This window comes from Macaca nemestrina, chromosome 7 (assembly GCF_043159975.1).
Source record: "Macaca nemestrina isolate mMacNem1 chromosome 7, mMacNem.hap1, whole genome shotgun sequence".
NCBI lineage: Eukaryota > Metazoa > Chordata > Mammalia > Primates > Cercopithecidae > Macaca > Macaca nemestrina.
In genome coordinates this window covers 140,288,064-140,302,234 of record NC_092131.1, presented here as the reverse complement: position 1 = coordinate 140,302,234, position 14,171 = coordinate 140,288,064, and the positions used below count along the sequence as shown (strand labels likewise).

The following is a 14,171-nucleotide window of genomic DNA, read 5'->3' as shown; positions in this document are numbered from 1 at the left end:
AGTCTCCACTCTCCATGCCTGTGCAGTGTGGAAACAGCCCCTGAACTCCCAGAAGGTTACTGGGCTGCAGCTCCTCCCTCATAAAGCAAGCTCCCAGCATTTCAGCCCACACTGCCCAACTAGTCCCTGAGGGTAATGGGACTGGAGCTGAGGTTCATTCCTTTCCTAAAAGCCTCACTCTCCTGATCCTTTTAACCCATACTTATCTAGATTTATTTTTCAGATCTTCACTAAAAAATAATCTGGACTTCCATCTAATACTATCACATTAGTCTCCAAGTATGCCAGCCCTCTCAGATCAGACCCCATGGACAAGGGTCCCACCTGCATTGGCTAGAGTCTAATACTTCTGCCCTTAGGAAGCAGACTCCAGACTCAGTCCAGACTCACTCCACACTCCAGGCCTCTCACAAGCCCACACCATACTCCTCTGGTCTGATCCCAGCTCATGTCTTTTCACTGGCAGAAGTTCTTACCCCCACCCATCTGGGACTGGACAAAGGACATGATTTCAGTGCATTTTTAAGGTAATTATTGCTGAAGTTTTGTAAGTAGATATTGTTACCATTTTTACCTCTCATAACTATAGTAGTGACACTTCTTTCCTGCTCACAGTGTGCCAGGATCTGTGCCATATACCTCACCTTCAATATATCATGTAATCGTCACAAACCCTATGAATTTACTTCTGTTATCATCTAATTTATAGATGCAAAAAATGAGGCTCAGGTTAAATGACATCTCCAAGACTCCAGAGATACTAAGTGCTGGAATCAGGATCTGAAGCCTGGTTCATCTCAACCCAAAGCCTACACCCTTAGTCGAATGCTACATGGCCAATTCTGCCTTAGCTTTCATCTCTTTGTGGCATTTGACACTATTACCAGTGTCTTCCTCCTGGGAAAGCCTTCCTCCTCATGCTTCCAGGACAATACCCTGGTGTGAACTTACCCTCATTAGTTCTCCTTGCTCCACCCATGAGTCCTGGTGCTCACTGGGACTTGATCTTTTCACACGCACCATTCTCTCCAGGCAACGTGACATACAACTGTACATTTAACTACCACCAAAGGCTGATGACTGGCAAACCTTTACCTTTACCTTTATCTTGAGCCCACATCTTTCTCCCAAACTCCCACCTTCTCAGATGTTCCATGGATTCCTCCATTTCAGTATGATCCATCCTGAACTCATTACTTACATCCCTGTGTGTATATCAAACTCTTGGCAATGCCACCCACCTAGGCTCCCTAACCAGAAGCCAAAGTCAGCCCTGTCTGGTCCTGTCACTCAGCCCACAGCTCATCAGTTGACACGGGCAGCTAATTCTGTCCCTGATGCTCTGACTGAGCCTCTCACCTTCATGTTCCCATCTCTTATAGAATAAAGTCCACCACCTCCTTTGGGTACCCACGGCCAGTTTTTCACCCTCAATGTTCACCTCTAACATCCACATTCCATGCCCTAGTCTTCTCAATCACCTGCTACTTCCCACAGGACAGGCCCTTGGGTGGCACCAGGTTGGTCCAGTCTGTCCCCAACACCTACAGCATGTTCATCCCTTGGCCACCTACCATCAGTCTCAACATTTCCTGCTCTGTGAAACCATCCACAAAGTCTCTTTCTTGTGTCCTGAACAAAGATGAGGTGCTGACTTCTTTGTCTCAGCTCAAGCTCGGCCTCAACACTGGCCTTGCTTGACTTTCTTCTGACCATCATGCCCCAACTGCACACTCCATGCATCAGGAGCCCTCCACACAGCCAGTGAGCGCATGGATTCCCTTCCAGCCTCTAGCCCCAGCCCTACTTCTAGTCTTCATCAAACATTTAGGTAATTAACTGGCAACAGGCAACAGATACAAAAAAGCAGTATCTCACCCCAGCAGGGATGTGTAATGTTCAATTCTATTTTTCCAAGGGAAGTGATCAGAAGCTTGTCCACACATGAGAGATGTTTTGAAAGAGATGCCGACATTTGAAGTCAGCAAGGGAGCTTGAATGAAAGAATTAACAGAAACAGATCTCAGCTGTGGGCTTATGTAGACGCCTATGCTGCTAAAATTTGCATTTCATGGGGAGCACATGGCAAAAAAAAAAAGTACTATCATGATATACAGTGGCACAGAATGAGGTCAGTGGTAACTGTCCAAGTCTCCCAGGCTGTGTCTCAACCTATGAACCCACACATTCACACCCCACACACAAACCATCACACACAGGCACATGCGCATGCACACACACAGGCACACATGTCCCACGTTGAACCAGTTTCCAACTTGACTGATCAGCCCCAAACGAGCTGCTGAACTGCATTGCCTGCTCATCACCAGTCTCTCCCTTATCAGTTCAAATCCAAATGCTGAAATACTTCAGGTGGAAAAGGTAATCAAAAAGCAAGTACAAACGGCTAATAAACACATTAAAAATTCAACCTCGGCAGTCACGAAAGAAATAAAAATCAAGACAGAATACTATTTTTGATCTGTCAAACTGGCAAAATTAAAAGCAGTACGATTACTCCCAGCTGGAGAGGTCTCTGGCTGCCTCCCAGCTGTGCCAGGTGGGGTGCTGAAGTGATCACCCAAACTCAGGGCAGAAGAAACCTCCCTTCTGCAGGCTTCAGAGTCAATTCACCTGTATCCTTAAACATTTCACTGCTTAGCAGAGCCTGACTGAGCACGAGGCAGGTTATGTGTGTGCTTGGAGAAGGTAGGAAGAAAAGTACAGAGAAATAAGACCACATACACACACACACACACACCCCCGCATGTTGTAGGCACATGAACGGGCCATGCTTTATGAAGCCCTCCACAATAACATGTCCACGAAGGCACAGCTGAATCTTGCCTTTATAGGCTTACAGTTTAGAAGTGAGGTCAAAACTCATACCCAAATCTGTAGAAAACAGGCAAACAGAAGTAGATGCTGTCAAAGAAGAAAAAATGCTGGGTGCATTCAGAAAAGAGATTACTTCCAACTAGGCCATCAGAGGCAGGTGGAATCTTATCAAAGTTGTGGGGAGAAAAGTATTCTAGAGGCAAGAGAAAGATTAAGGTCACAGACAATGAAAATTCAACATGCATTAATTTAATCACCGAGGTCCTTTCCAGCCTTCACATTTTTCTACTCTGATGCTTTTTTCTCCTATTACTTGGGTGAGTTTCAATGCCTTCAGGAAATGAAGGTAGCTACAGTTATGTGCCAGACATTGCCCTTACAGCCTGCATAGGCAAACTCATTTAATTCTCAGACCACCTTTGGAGTGAGTATCCTTAGGTCTGTTTTACAGATGAGGAATCTGGGGCTCGAAGAAGATCGATGTGCCCAAGATCTCAAAACCAGTCAGTGCTGGGAGGTCAGACGTGAACTGACGACCACCTGTCCACCTGACATTGAAGCCTCCATTCATTCTTTCTTCTATACCATACTGCCTCACTTCCAGACCACTTTCTTCATTAAAATTAAGACCCCCAAATTGATCTACAGATTCAATGCAATCTCCATCAAAATCCCAGTAGGGCTGAAATTGACAACTTGATCCTAAAATTCACGTAATAATTCAACGGATCCAGAAGGGCCAAAAAATCTTTGAAAAAGAACAAAGTTGAAGGATTCACACTTCACAATTTCAAAACTTACAACAAAGCTGCATAATTAAAACTGTGTGGCATAAGGTGCTGGCATAAGGATAGGGGTTTGGGCCATATCCCCAAAAGACACAATTCTGAACACCATAATTCTGAATGTTAAAATCCTGAAAGATCAAAATCCTGAAAATATAATTCCGGAAAAATAATTTTTAAGAAATTACTTAAAAGACATCTATTTGCATTTTTAAAGGAGGATTTATTTGAGAAATAAATAGAAACATGACAGAACACTTCATAGGCCACTTTACACAGTAAGATAAAAAACGACAACACACATATTTTTGCAAGCATACACATTCAGGTGTATTAGCAACCATCACATGGGTATAGGGGTTATGAGCCGACAACCCGTATTCATAAAGTAGGACAAAAAGAAAAATGTATAAGCACATATCGGTATAGTTGGTAATTGTGTGCACCCAGCTTTATAACTGCAGTCATCTGAAATTCCATGACAGGCAATCTAAGTCCTTTGACGAGACGGATCAAACACGGTGGGTCACCACCACATATGCAATGGTCCAAAGAGCTGAGATCTTGAGAAATTTTCTTTTTCACAAATGCAGATGTAAAGAAAGGATATCTCTTCATTTACTGAAGAAGTTTCAACACTTCTAACGTACACAACCAAGATTTACACATAAAGTCAACATTGTGATAATTCACTTTAGTGGAGTCAAATTTCTGATGCTCAAAACAGCAGAAGGAAACTCTGTGCCAGATCTTACAGAAAGACCAATTTCCCTTCTGTATTTTCTCTGAGTTCCTAGCTGATTGGGTGGTGCCCATCAACAATGAAGACAGATATTCCCCACCTAGTCCAGCAGACTCACACACTAATGTCCCCTGGGAACACCCTCACAGACACTCCCCAAATAATGCTTTACCAGCTTTTGAGGTATTCCTTAATCCAGTCAAGTCGACACCTAAAATTAAGTCCACAAATCTACCCCTTGTCAATTTGGCACCGTATGCATTTCCTTAAACCATACTTCCAAATGAAGACAGTAACAAGGTAATAGTCCCACCTAACATGATGCCTCTAACATGATGCAACTATCCTGCTTATAACTGAGAGGACACGAACGCCTTCACCAGAATTCAGGTTTCAGGATTTCACATGCAGGGTTTTAATCTGTCAGGGTTGTGATTTTTAGGATTTTAGATGTTAGGGGTTTCGATTGTAGAGATTTTGATCTCTCAGGATTTCAACATTCGGGACTAGGGTGTTCAGGGTTGTATATTTCTGGATGATAGGCACTGATCCCACAGAAAAACCCTTTGTTCCTGTGACTGGCTCCTGCTCCTAAACCTGGTTCCTTGGGTTCAAATTCAGTATTTATTCCCCTTCAGGAGAAAGGAGACAGAGGGAGGTAATTTTGGGAGGGAGTAGGGTGGGAGGTTGACTCTCCTCTCCTCAAGCAGCCATCCTTCCTCTTGAAAGGATGATATCTATGTATCAATCAGTATGCCAGCCTGAAATAATCAAACGGGTTGGAATCCAGTTTTTAAGAGTGCATTTAAGCAAATAGCTGGGAATGGCCATCCAGGAGAGAAAGACTCCAGAGAAATGGGGTCAGTGCTCTGAAGTTAAAAGTTAAGTTCTTGCTTATATAGGCAGAAACCAAAGAAATTTAACAGGATTACATTTTCAATACAAGGCTGGTTCGAGAATTACAACAAATTAGTTGGTTATAGTCTGTTTTCTTTTCCCTATAGGTTTTCTTTACAGCTGGTTTTTCTTTTTCAACTTAAAAGACTGTATTTAACATTCCCTTTTAAGATAACATGATAGCCGTGAAGTCTTTCTTGTATGAGAAAGGTAGGAGGGAAGTTAATCTAGAATGAAAGTCAACAGTAAGAGGAAAGGGGTCTTCCCTGGCATCCTTCAGCCATTTACCATTTTAATTAATACAAAACAACACAGGTAAGGAGGAAAGCTTAATCCATAATGAGAAAAAAACAAAGATTACAGCTGCCTAACTTACAGCTGCCTGTCACGTGCCTCAGGCCCAAAATTATTCCTGTAAGGCTCAAATTTATTTAGAGTTCCACCAGCTTAGGTTCTGAATTACTTACTTTCACATATCTGTCTATTTATCTAAAATATCTCCCACGAAAGAGAATGGAAGTTTGGCCAGGTGCAGTGGCTCATGCCTGTAATCCCAGCACTTTGGGAGGACAAGGTGGGTGGCTCTCTTGAGCCTGGCCAACACAGTGAAACCACATCTCTACTGAAAATACCAAAATTAGCCCGGTGTGGTGGTGCATGCCTGTAGGCCCAGCTACCTGGGAGGCTGAGGCAGGAAAATTGCTTGAACCTGGGAGGTGGAGATGGCAGTGAGCTGAGATTGCTCCACTGCATTCCAGCCAGGGTGACAGAGCAAGACTCCACCTCAAAAAAAAAAAAAAAAAAAAAAAGTGAAAAAAAGAAAGAGAGAGAAAAAAGAAAGATAATAGAGGTTCGTCTCCTTTTTCACCAACTTGCTGTTTCTGACTTACCTGCCCCCGCCCCACGCCAAGCCCCTTGGATGTTACAACCACAGGCCAACAGTTTCTCTACCCCTCCCCTCCAGGGCAGGTGCCTTGCACTGACCTCCAGTGAGGACTGGTTTGGGTGAGCAAAGGAAGAACCACAGCCCCAGACTTGGTGACCCCACAGAGACCAGACCCCACCTATCTCAAAGGTTCCAAGAAAGGGGCCATGCCAGTTAGACTGCGGTGCCTTGTGAGTCAGCCTGACATAAAAATCCGGGTCCAGTGTATTACAACTCACACAAAAAGATCCGTCTCTCTTCCTCTCTCCCTCTCTCCCTCAACAGGGATGGACTTACTCGGATTACACAGCTCAGGAAATGGAACCCATCTCCGTGTTATCAATGTAAAAACTGAGCTGAGCTATTTGTGATCTAAATCAAAATAGAACTGTGTCTGGCAAACTCATTTTTCTCAAGCCCCGGCAGCTCCCCAAGATACATTGTCTACTGATGGGGGGAGAGAGAGACAATGGCAACTGCCAGAAGCCATTGATCACTTGTTTTATGTGCAGAATGAATCCTTAATCACTGTCGCTTCAGAAAGAAAGGGGGAAATTGAGATGGATTCTCAAGTGCCAAAGGCAGAGAGCTTGGTAATTGGAGCTCTTTCATTCAAACTTTGGAGCGGAATGAGTTAGCCAGTGGTTGTTCATCTCCGCCTTGAGGAACACAGACCCTCTTGGCACATCGTTCAGGGGGAGCAACAAAGAGACCTGAAAGTCACATGATACTTGCGCCTCCTTGTGAGCTGGGGGATTAAGAATCTCGTACAGCGCCTGGGATGTGACATCTCAGCCTGGCTGCTCAGGACCTGCCAACCAGACCCAACTTACGCCTCTGACCCTATCATTTACCGAGTCTCTGTTTCCTTATTTGTAAATGGGAACAAAGTGCTGTGTTTCCTTATTCACCCTGTGCAACTTTATTCCCTATCCCGCTTCTTGAACTACTTATTCTACTGGCAGTGACATTTGTTTATGTATTCATTTATTTTGCAAAGAATTATCAACGGCTTGTTATGTGTTTAATGGCTAGCAAGAAGAGTTGTGGTTTCTGCCCCCTTGGGATTGTTTGCCTACAGCATACATCCTCAACAAGGGGCAATAGTGCCCCCTTGGTTCTGGGGGAGTAACAAATCTTACATTTTTGTGTAAAAAAGCACAAACATACATGCAGTACATAAGTATGCAGCATATTTTAAAATTTTCATGGTGGGCAGGGAGGAAATGATTAGGGGAAAAGATGTCTAAAAAGGCTCCTTAGGGGAGCAGTAATGAAAAAAAATCACAAGTCTACCCTAGTTTAATGTAACTTTCTCCCCCTCTTCAACCACCGCACTCTTCAGAACTCAATACATGTCCCTTCCTCCAGGAAGCCTTCCTTGATTTCCCACTCCTCTTTGCCCCTTCTTTTTGTTTCTAGGATGACCTCTACACAGCTAGTTCATAGCACTAAAGATTGAGCCCCCAGCCATGGCTCTGATCTATTACCCTGTCTCCTCAACTGATCTGTAGAGGGGTCTTAGGCAAGGCTCATGTCTGAGTCTACTTAGCTGGAAACTACTAGGTGCTCAATAAATGTTGAATGAATTAATGAATAAATGAGTGAGTGGTGATACATACACCACTTTGCTGTTCCTGGAGTGGAGAAGAGTTCAGGGAACCAAGGTTTACTGAGACCCTCCTGTGCGCCACCACTGTAACAGTCAAAAGACCGACTTCACCCCCATATTTACCACAGCCCTGGAGACGCCAGGTCAGAAATGGTTACCTCTGGGGAAATGAGGGAGAAACTGGGTCCCAGGCAATGGTGCGCTTAAGCCAGCTTCTGCGGCTCACCAGAGCCTATTAAATTTTCAGGAATTTTCCAAGCTAGTTTTTAAGCCATTGACAGTTTTAAATTGGCCATGATGGGAGTATTTACGCCATGGAAATTGGAAAACATTACAAATCAGGGCTTTCGTATCCCCCTCTGAGAACCAGTTTACCAGCATGTTGCCGATCCCATGCCTGGCAAGTGGCAGACAGGAAAAGGTACAGGGCATTTCCATTGTACCATGCTGCCTCCCTGCTGGTTGTAGGGGGCCAGGGGGAGATACCTATCTTTGCATCATAAGACCTTATCCAGGATCTCACCTAATGCCCTCTTTCTTTCACTGAAATAGCTTTCCTGGCCCTTTAGTTAATTATTGCAAGGAAATGAACAAAGGGGACCCTTGAAAGTCACTCTCTTGGAAACTTGGGGTTACCACTACTTCCTAAGAGGTAGAGGTTAGAAGGGAGGACTCAGGAACATGTCTCAGAACTAACACTCCAAAGTCCACAGTCCAAATAACCCCCAAAGCCATCCAGTTTCCCTCGAAGGGAGCCTTGAAGAAGCTCTACCAAGAAACTGCAATTATTTGTTTGCCCATGTCTCGAGAGGATATAGGCTTCATTAAGGCAGGGACCAAGGGGTTGTGACTCCTGCCATCTGACTCCAGAATGCAGCCCAATGCCTGGTCTGTAGTTGGCACTCAGTAGTTGTGTGTGTTCAATGAGAGAACACCCACCTGACCCAGACGCACCTCGTCAGGGGCCAGAGTCATACCACATCCAGGTACTCTGAGCAATGTCCCCAGTGAATTTTAACAACTGAGTCAACCTCAAAGCTCATACGACTCTCCTAATTCCCTGACCCTTTTGTATTTCCCATAAGACTCCAATAAAATGTAAATGCCTTCAGGTGCTCTGGCTGTACGTTCTAAATGTTAAATGTCTTATTAGACAAAGGAGTTGGGTCTGACTCCTCTAGAATACAGATCTGCTCAGAGGAGCCTCAGCAGTAGCTGCTGTTTTGCCACATCACAGTATCATTAGCAACCAGACACAGTTATTCAGCACATACCTTTTAATGTCGAGTCTCCATTTTCTGACTGCTTGACAAGCCAGGAAGGAAAAATAAAGGAGGCTCCTGGTACATCTGATTTTCTCTCACATTAGGTTCTGTGATGGGATCCCTGATTTAAGACCAGGATTGAACTGAGAAGCTGTGCTGATAGCACCATAAATAATAAGGAAACATCAAGTCTGAATTGGTGTGCTGTGTTAGCCCCAGACCATGTACTGTGTCATTATTTATAATCAAGTAAATACTCATTTTGGTTTCCAGAAAAGGGCATCTTGGAGAGAATAAATATTGAAAATGGAAAGAAAAAGGCGTGTGGGAGAGAAGGTGTTTGTCCTTGTTGGGGAGTAAGAGTCAACAGGTAAAAGTACTTTCTGTGGGCATGTTCAAAATAGCAGTAAGAGACAAGGAAGGTTTTGTTTTTCCCAGCTGCTTTGGCCATGATCTCTACCAAGGTCCTCCTGCAATGGACACTAGGAAAAAAGAAAAAAAAGGATTCCTTATCGACAGTGATCAAATAGCCTAGATTTTTTTTTTTTTTTTTTTAGCAAAATTCCAAGCGCTGTTAGTCTTTGAAACAAAAGTTACTCATTCAATTAGACCAAAATACAATTTATGTCTGTACTTTGTAAGACTTCTCGTATCAATAAATTCACAAATCAGAAAAAGAAATTCATGTTGAACCAGCAACCTCATTTTTTAAAACACTTCATGACCTCAGTATTTTTATGCACCCTTGAGCTTCTCTTCCCCTGCTTTTAAATCTGTATAACAGCCTGTAAGGTACACTGAGAAAGTCAGAGATGCAGACTCGGGTGCAGAGAAGGCCAGCACATTGCCCACGTTATCACGGCCAGCCAGTGCCAGGGCTGGGCTTCAGTCCCAAGGCCACTGTCTTCCAGCATGCCTCCCACCACTCTCACCATCCCCTGCCCTGAAACCCTGAGGCCTTGCAGCCCCAGTTCCTGTAACACTAGAGTACTCCCAAAGGCAGGGCCAAAGGGTGCCCTGGGGACACCCTCCCCTCTTCCTCCTACAGTGGCCTTGTACTTTCTGGGAAGCCTGGAGTCTCATTGCCCTTGGGTTCCTGTCACCCCTTGCTGTGAAGACCGCTCTGAGGGGTCACGCATGGGCCTGGGGGACAGGATAGCCCCCAGGATGCAAGTGCAGTTCCGACAGTCAAGGGGAGACCTGCTGACCATCTGCCCTCCCGCCCTCCACAAATCACCACCGGAGATCAGAGTCAGGAGAATTAGCATGTATAGTATCCTAGTTCTTCCTCACGAGTCCGCACAGTAGGTGAAGCCCCCACCCCATTTTACAGTGTTAAAAGACAATCTTTAGATAAATTAAATTTAACAGAGTTTAATTGAGCAAAGAAAGATTCGCCAGTGATGCAGACCTCGGAACCAGAAGCAGTTCAGAGAGCTTGGCTTGGCAGGGTGGGCGGGCAGCATCCATGGGAGGTACAGAGACCACCGTTGGTGAGGGCTCGGCGTTGGCCTTATTTGAACATGGCCTGATGAGTTGCCCACCTGTGATGGACTGAAGCTCGGCTCCTAAATACACTCCTGTTAGGCTTTTTTCAGTAAGTTCCTGTACTAAGTTACGTTGCAGTTCTTTACATAAGGATTCAAGGTATGCAGGCATCCTCAGGCCAATCGAGTTTAGCTTAGCAACAGACAGGGCAAATGAAAGAGGTGTAAAGTAATTAGCAAGGTCACACAGGAACTGGTAGAGCCAGAACTCACACCCACTTCTTGGATTCCAAGTTTCCTTCCTTCTTCTGCAGTAATAAAAAGTCCCAGGGCGGGCGAACTGTGGCCTCAAGGTGCTAGTTATCTACACCTGGGTGGTTACAGCGCGCACAGACCCCAGCGGTAAAGAGCCTGGCTCAAAGATTTGGGGCAGTTGCTCAACCCCTCTGTGGCCCAAGTCCTTCATTTCTCGAGGGAAGAGGAAACAGCTGCCTGTCAAAGTCACGGGCCCTGGGATGACAGCCCAGAGGCCCCCATGTGTGGGTGTGGGGTCGTGGTGCACCGTGGGAGACACCATTTCCCTCCCATTCTGCCCTCCTTTGGGGATTTGAGGTCTGGTGTAAAGCAGTAGCCAGTGTGAGGGGCAGGAGTGGACACACGCGGGCCCCACCCACCCTCACAGGTTCCTTCTAAGGGGAGCCTTGTCCAGCTCTGATAAGGGACTGATCCCCCACAGCAAGATCACAGGCAGCAGCCGCTTCTGAAACCAAGAGAAAATGAGGGAACTGGAGCCACGTCGACATGGGACAAAGGGGCTGGAGATGTAGCCAGCTGCCGCTTGGGGCCTAATTATGTGGCATTCAAAGCCCTGGTGACATCTGAGATCCCTATCAACCCTGAAATACCCTCGGATGCCATCCAAGTTGGAGTTATCTATCCAGGCATCCAAATTAAGCAAGGCACGAGGTGCTATGGTGGCCTCCAGGGGCCATTTCTAGCACCAGCCCGCTAAATCTCTGGCTCTTAAAGGAACTGCAGATTCAGGCCTGCAGCACAGAAGCAATATCAAGCAGGAAGGACATAAAAATATAAAACAGGGTCCCAGAATATATCTAATACAGCTCCTCATTTAACAGGTCAAAAAACTAAGGCCAGGAAAGGGAAGTGCCCACTAAATATCGAACAGCTCCACGGTGGCAGGGCTGGGGCCCAGGTCTTTCCACCAGTCCTTCCCACCCTCCCCACATGCCTCTCATTATGCTGGTGAAACTCATGCTTATAACCCGCCATGGGTAGAGGTCCTCTCCCACCCTCCAACCTGTCCTGGAAGCCATTGCCAGATTTGTGGTCACAAAGACTCACTTTACCCTGTCATCCTTTGCCCAACACTTCCAAAAGCTCTTCCATGGATCGAATGTTTGAGATTTGTGTGTTGAAGCCCTGATCCTCAATGCAATGGTATTTGGAGATAGAGCCTTTGGGAAGTAGTTAGGTTTAGATGAGGTCATGAGAATAGAGCCCCAACAATTGAATTGGTGTCCTTATAAGGGGATAAAGAGACCAGAGTGTGCACGAGCACGCTCTCTCGCTCTCGCTTTCTCTGCCATGTGAGGATATACCAAGAGGATAACTGTCTGCAAACCAGGAAGAGAGCCCTCACCAAGCACCCAAACATCTGGCACCCTGATGTCAGACTTGCAGCCTCTGGAACCATGAGAAATAAATGCTTGCTGTTTAAGCCACCAAGTCGATTTGTAATTTGTTATAGCTGCCCCAACGAAGACACAACGCAGGAAAGAACAGAACTGATAGGTGAGCATTCAGGGCTGTCCTTTGGTGAGACATGATCCAGCCTTTCTAGCCTTATTCATCCTTTGTATTCATTTACTCATTCTTTCAATAAATATTTATTGATGTAAGGCACTGAGGATAAACAGTCAAGAATAAAACTGTCTTTTAAAAGCTCCTAGTTTAGTGCAAGAAATAGCTGCATAAACAGATAATTATAATGCACTGTATTAAGGGCAGAGAAACAGATATTGACAAGGAAATATGGGAACCCAAAGAGGGAATTCAATACAAAGCCAACATGAACAGGGAAGTTACATCGAGAAAAGTCTTCCAGGAAGATGGATGCCCGAATTGAACTTGAAAGTGGACACTGGTCAGTTAACAGGGAAGGAAATGACACCAGGGGTGCCAGGAGAAGGGACAGCCTGAGCAAGAGAAAGCTATGGAGTCAGAATGTAAAGTCCAGATGGGCAGTTGTCATATTATTTTTTTTGCCTCTGTGCTTCTGGTGACTCAGAATCTAAAGGTTTATGTTCTTGGCTGGGCGTGATTGCTCATGCCTGTAGTCCTAGCACTTTGGGAGGGCAAGGTAGGTGGATCATGAGGTCAGGAGTTTGAGACCAGCCTGGCCAACATGGTGAAACCCTGTCTCTACTAAAAATACAAAATTAGCCAGGCATAGTGGCGGGCACCTGTAATCCCAGCTGCTCGGGAGGCTGAAGCAGGAAAATCACCTGAACCTGGGAGGCAGAGGTTGCAGTGAGCTGAGATCATGCCACTGTACTCCAGCCCAGGTGACAGAGCAAGACTCTGTCTCAGAAATACATATATATATATATATATATATATATATATATATATTCTTAATTAGTGGTCACTGGATGGATGGATAATCCATGTGGGGAACTTCAGGAAGTCCCATGTTGCTGGGACACCAAAGAGTGGGACAGGTGGGCATGACCAGAGGCAAAGTGGGGAGGGGGATGACAGGTCCAGCCATGATGGCTGTGTATATTTTACAAAAGGGGGAAACTTGACCGTGCAGTCAGGGATTCTTGAAGTCTGTTGCCTTCCAAGTCCACTGTACTCTCCCCTGACATTGTAAGGAAAGTTTTGCGCATAAATTTAGCTTTCATCATATTCTAAAAAAGATTCATTACCCAAACAGGTTAATGATAATGAGGATGAGGTTTGAAGGTTCTAAGCCAGAGAGGGCCAGTGTACAATTTATTAATGTGGATCCCACTGAAGTATGGAGAATAGGGGCCTTGTCTGTCTTCTGCACTGCTGTATCCCTAGCATCCATCGCTAGGCTTGGCCTGTGTTGGACGTTCAATAGAGAAAGAATGACAGCTGCATGGACCCTGAGCTGAGGGGACCAGGCTGGAAGCCAGAAGACTTGGGAGGCTGTTGAACAGAACCTGGACTGGGCAGGGGGTGGGGAGTGGTTGGTTGTTGGTATAGAGTGAAAGTGCATTTCAGAAACATTTCGGGGCTAGAATTAATAAGACTTGGTGAATATGAGAGGTGAGAAAAAAGTAGATTTCTAGCTTGACTAGCCAGGTGGTAGTGTGATCAATGAAACAGCAGAAACAGGAAGCAGTGCGTGTTAGGAACTGCTGGTGGTTCATTCTGTTGGACTATGGGACGAGGGAGAAGTTGGTAGGCAGTGGTGGATGGGGCTGAAGCTTGAACACAGAGCTGGAGACAGAGATGTGGAATCAGGCGTATAATACTGTTGAGATCCAACCAAGGTGGGTCATGAATCTTTTTCAGATGGCAAAGGTTTGGCTGCCTCTTCTCACTATATTTCTGCTACTAAATTATGC

At 45.3% G+C, this 14,171-nt stretch overlaps 1 long non-coding RNA gene across 1 annotated transcript in view; it reads right to left on the bottom strand.

Annotated features, from left to right (window-relative positions):
- The window catches only part of LOC139364461 (uncharacterized), an 82,793-nt gene extending 73,581 nt beyond the window's left edge, over nucleotides 1-9,212 (bottom strand). Inside the window, exon 1 of the long non-coding RNA XR_011626464.1 lies at nucleotides 9,074-9,212. This is a non-coding gene — a long non-coding RNA (uncharacterized lncRNA). The remainder of the gene's footprint in view (nucleotides 1-9,073) is intronic.
- Between the last annotated feature and the right edge of the window lie 4,959 nt (nucleotides 9,213-14,171).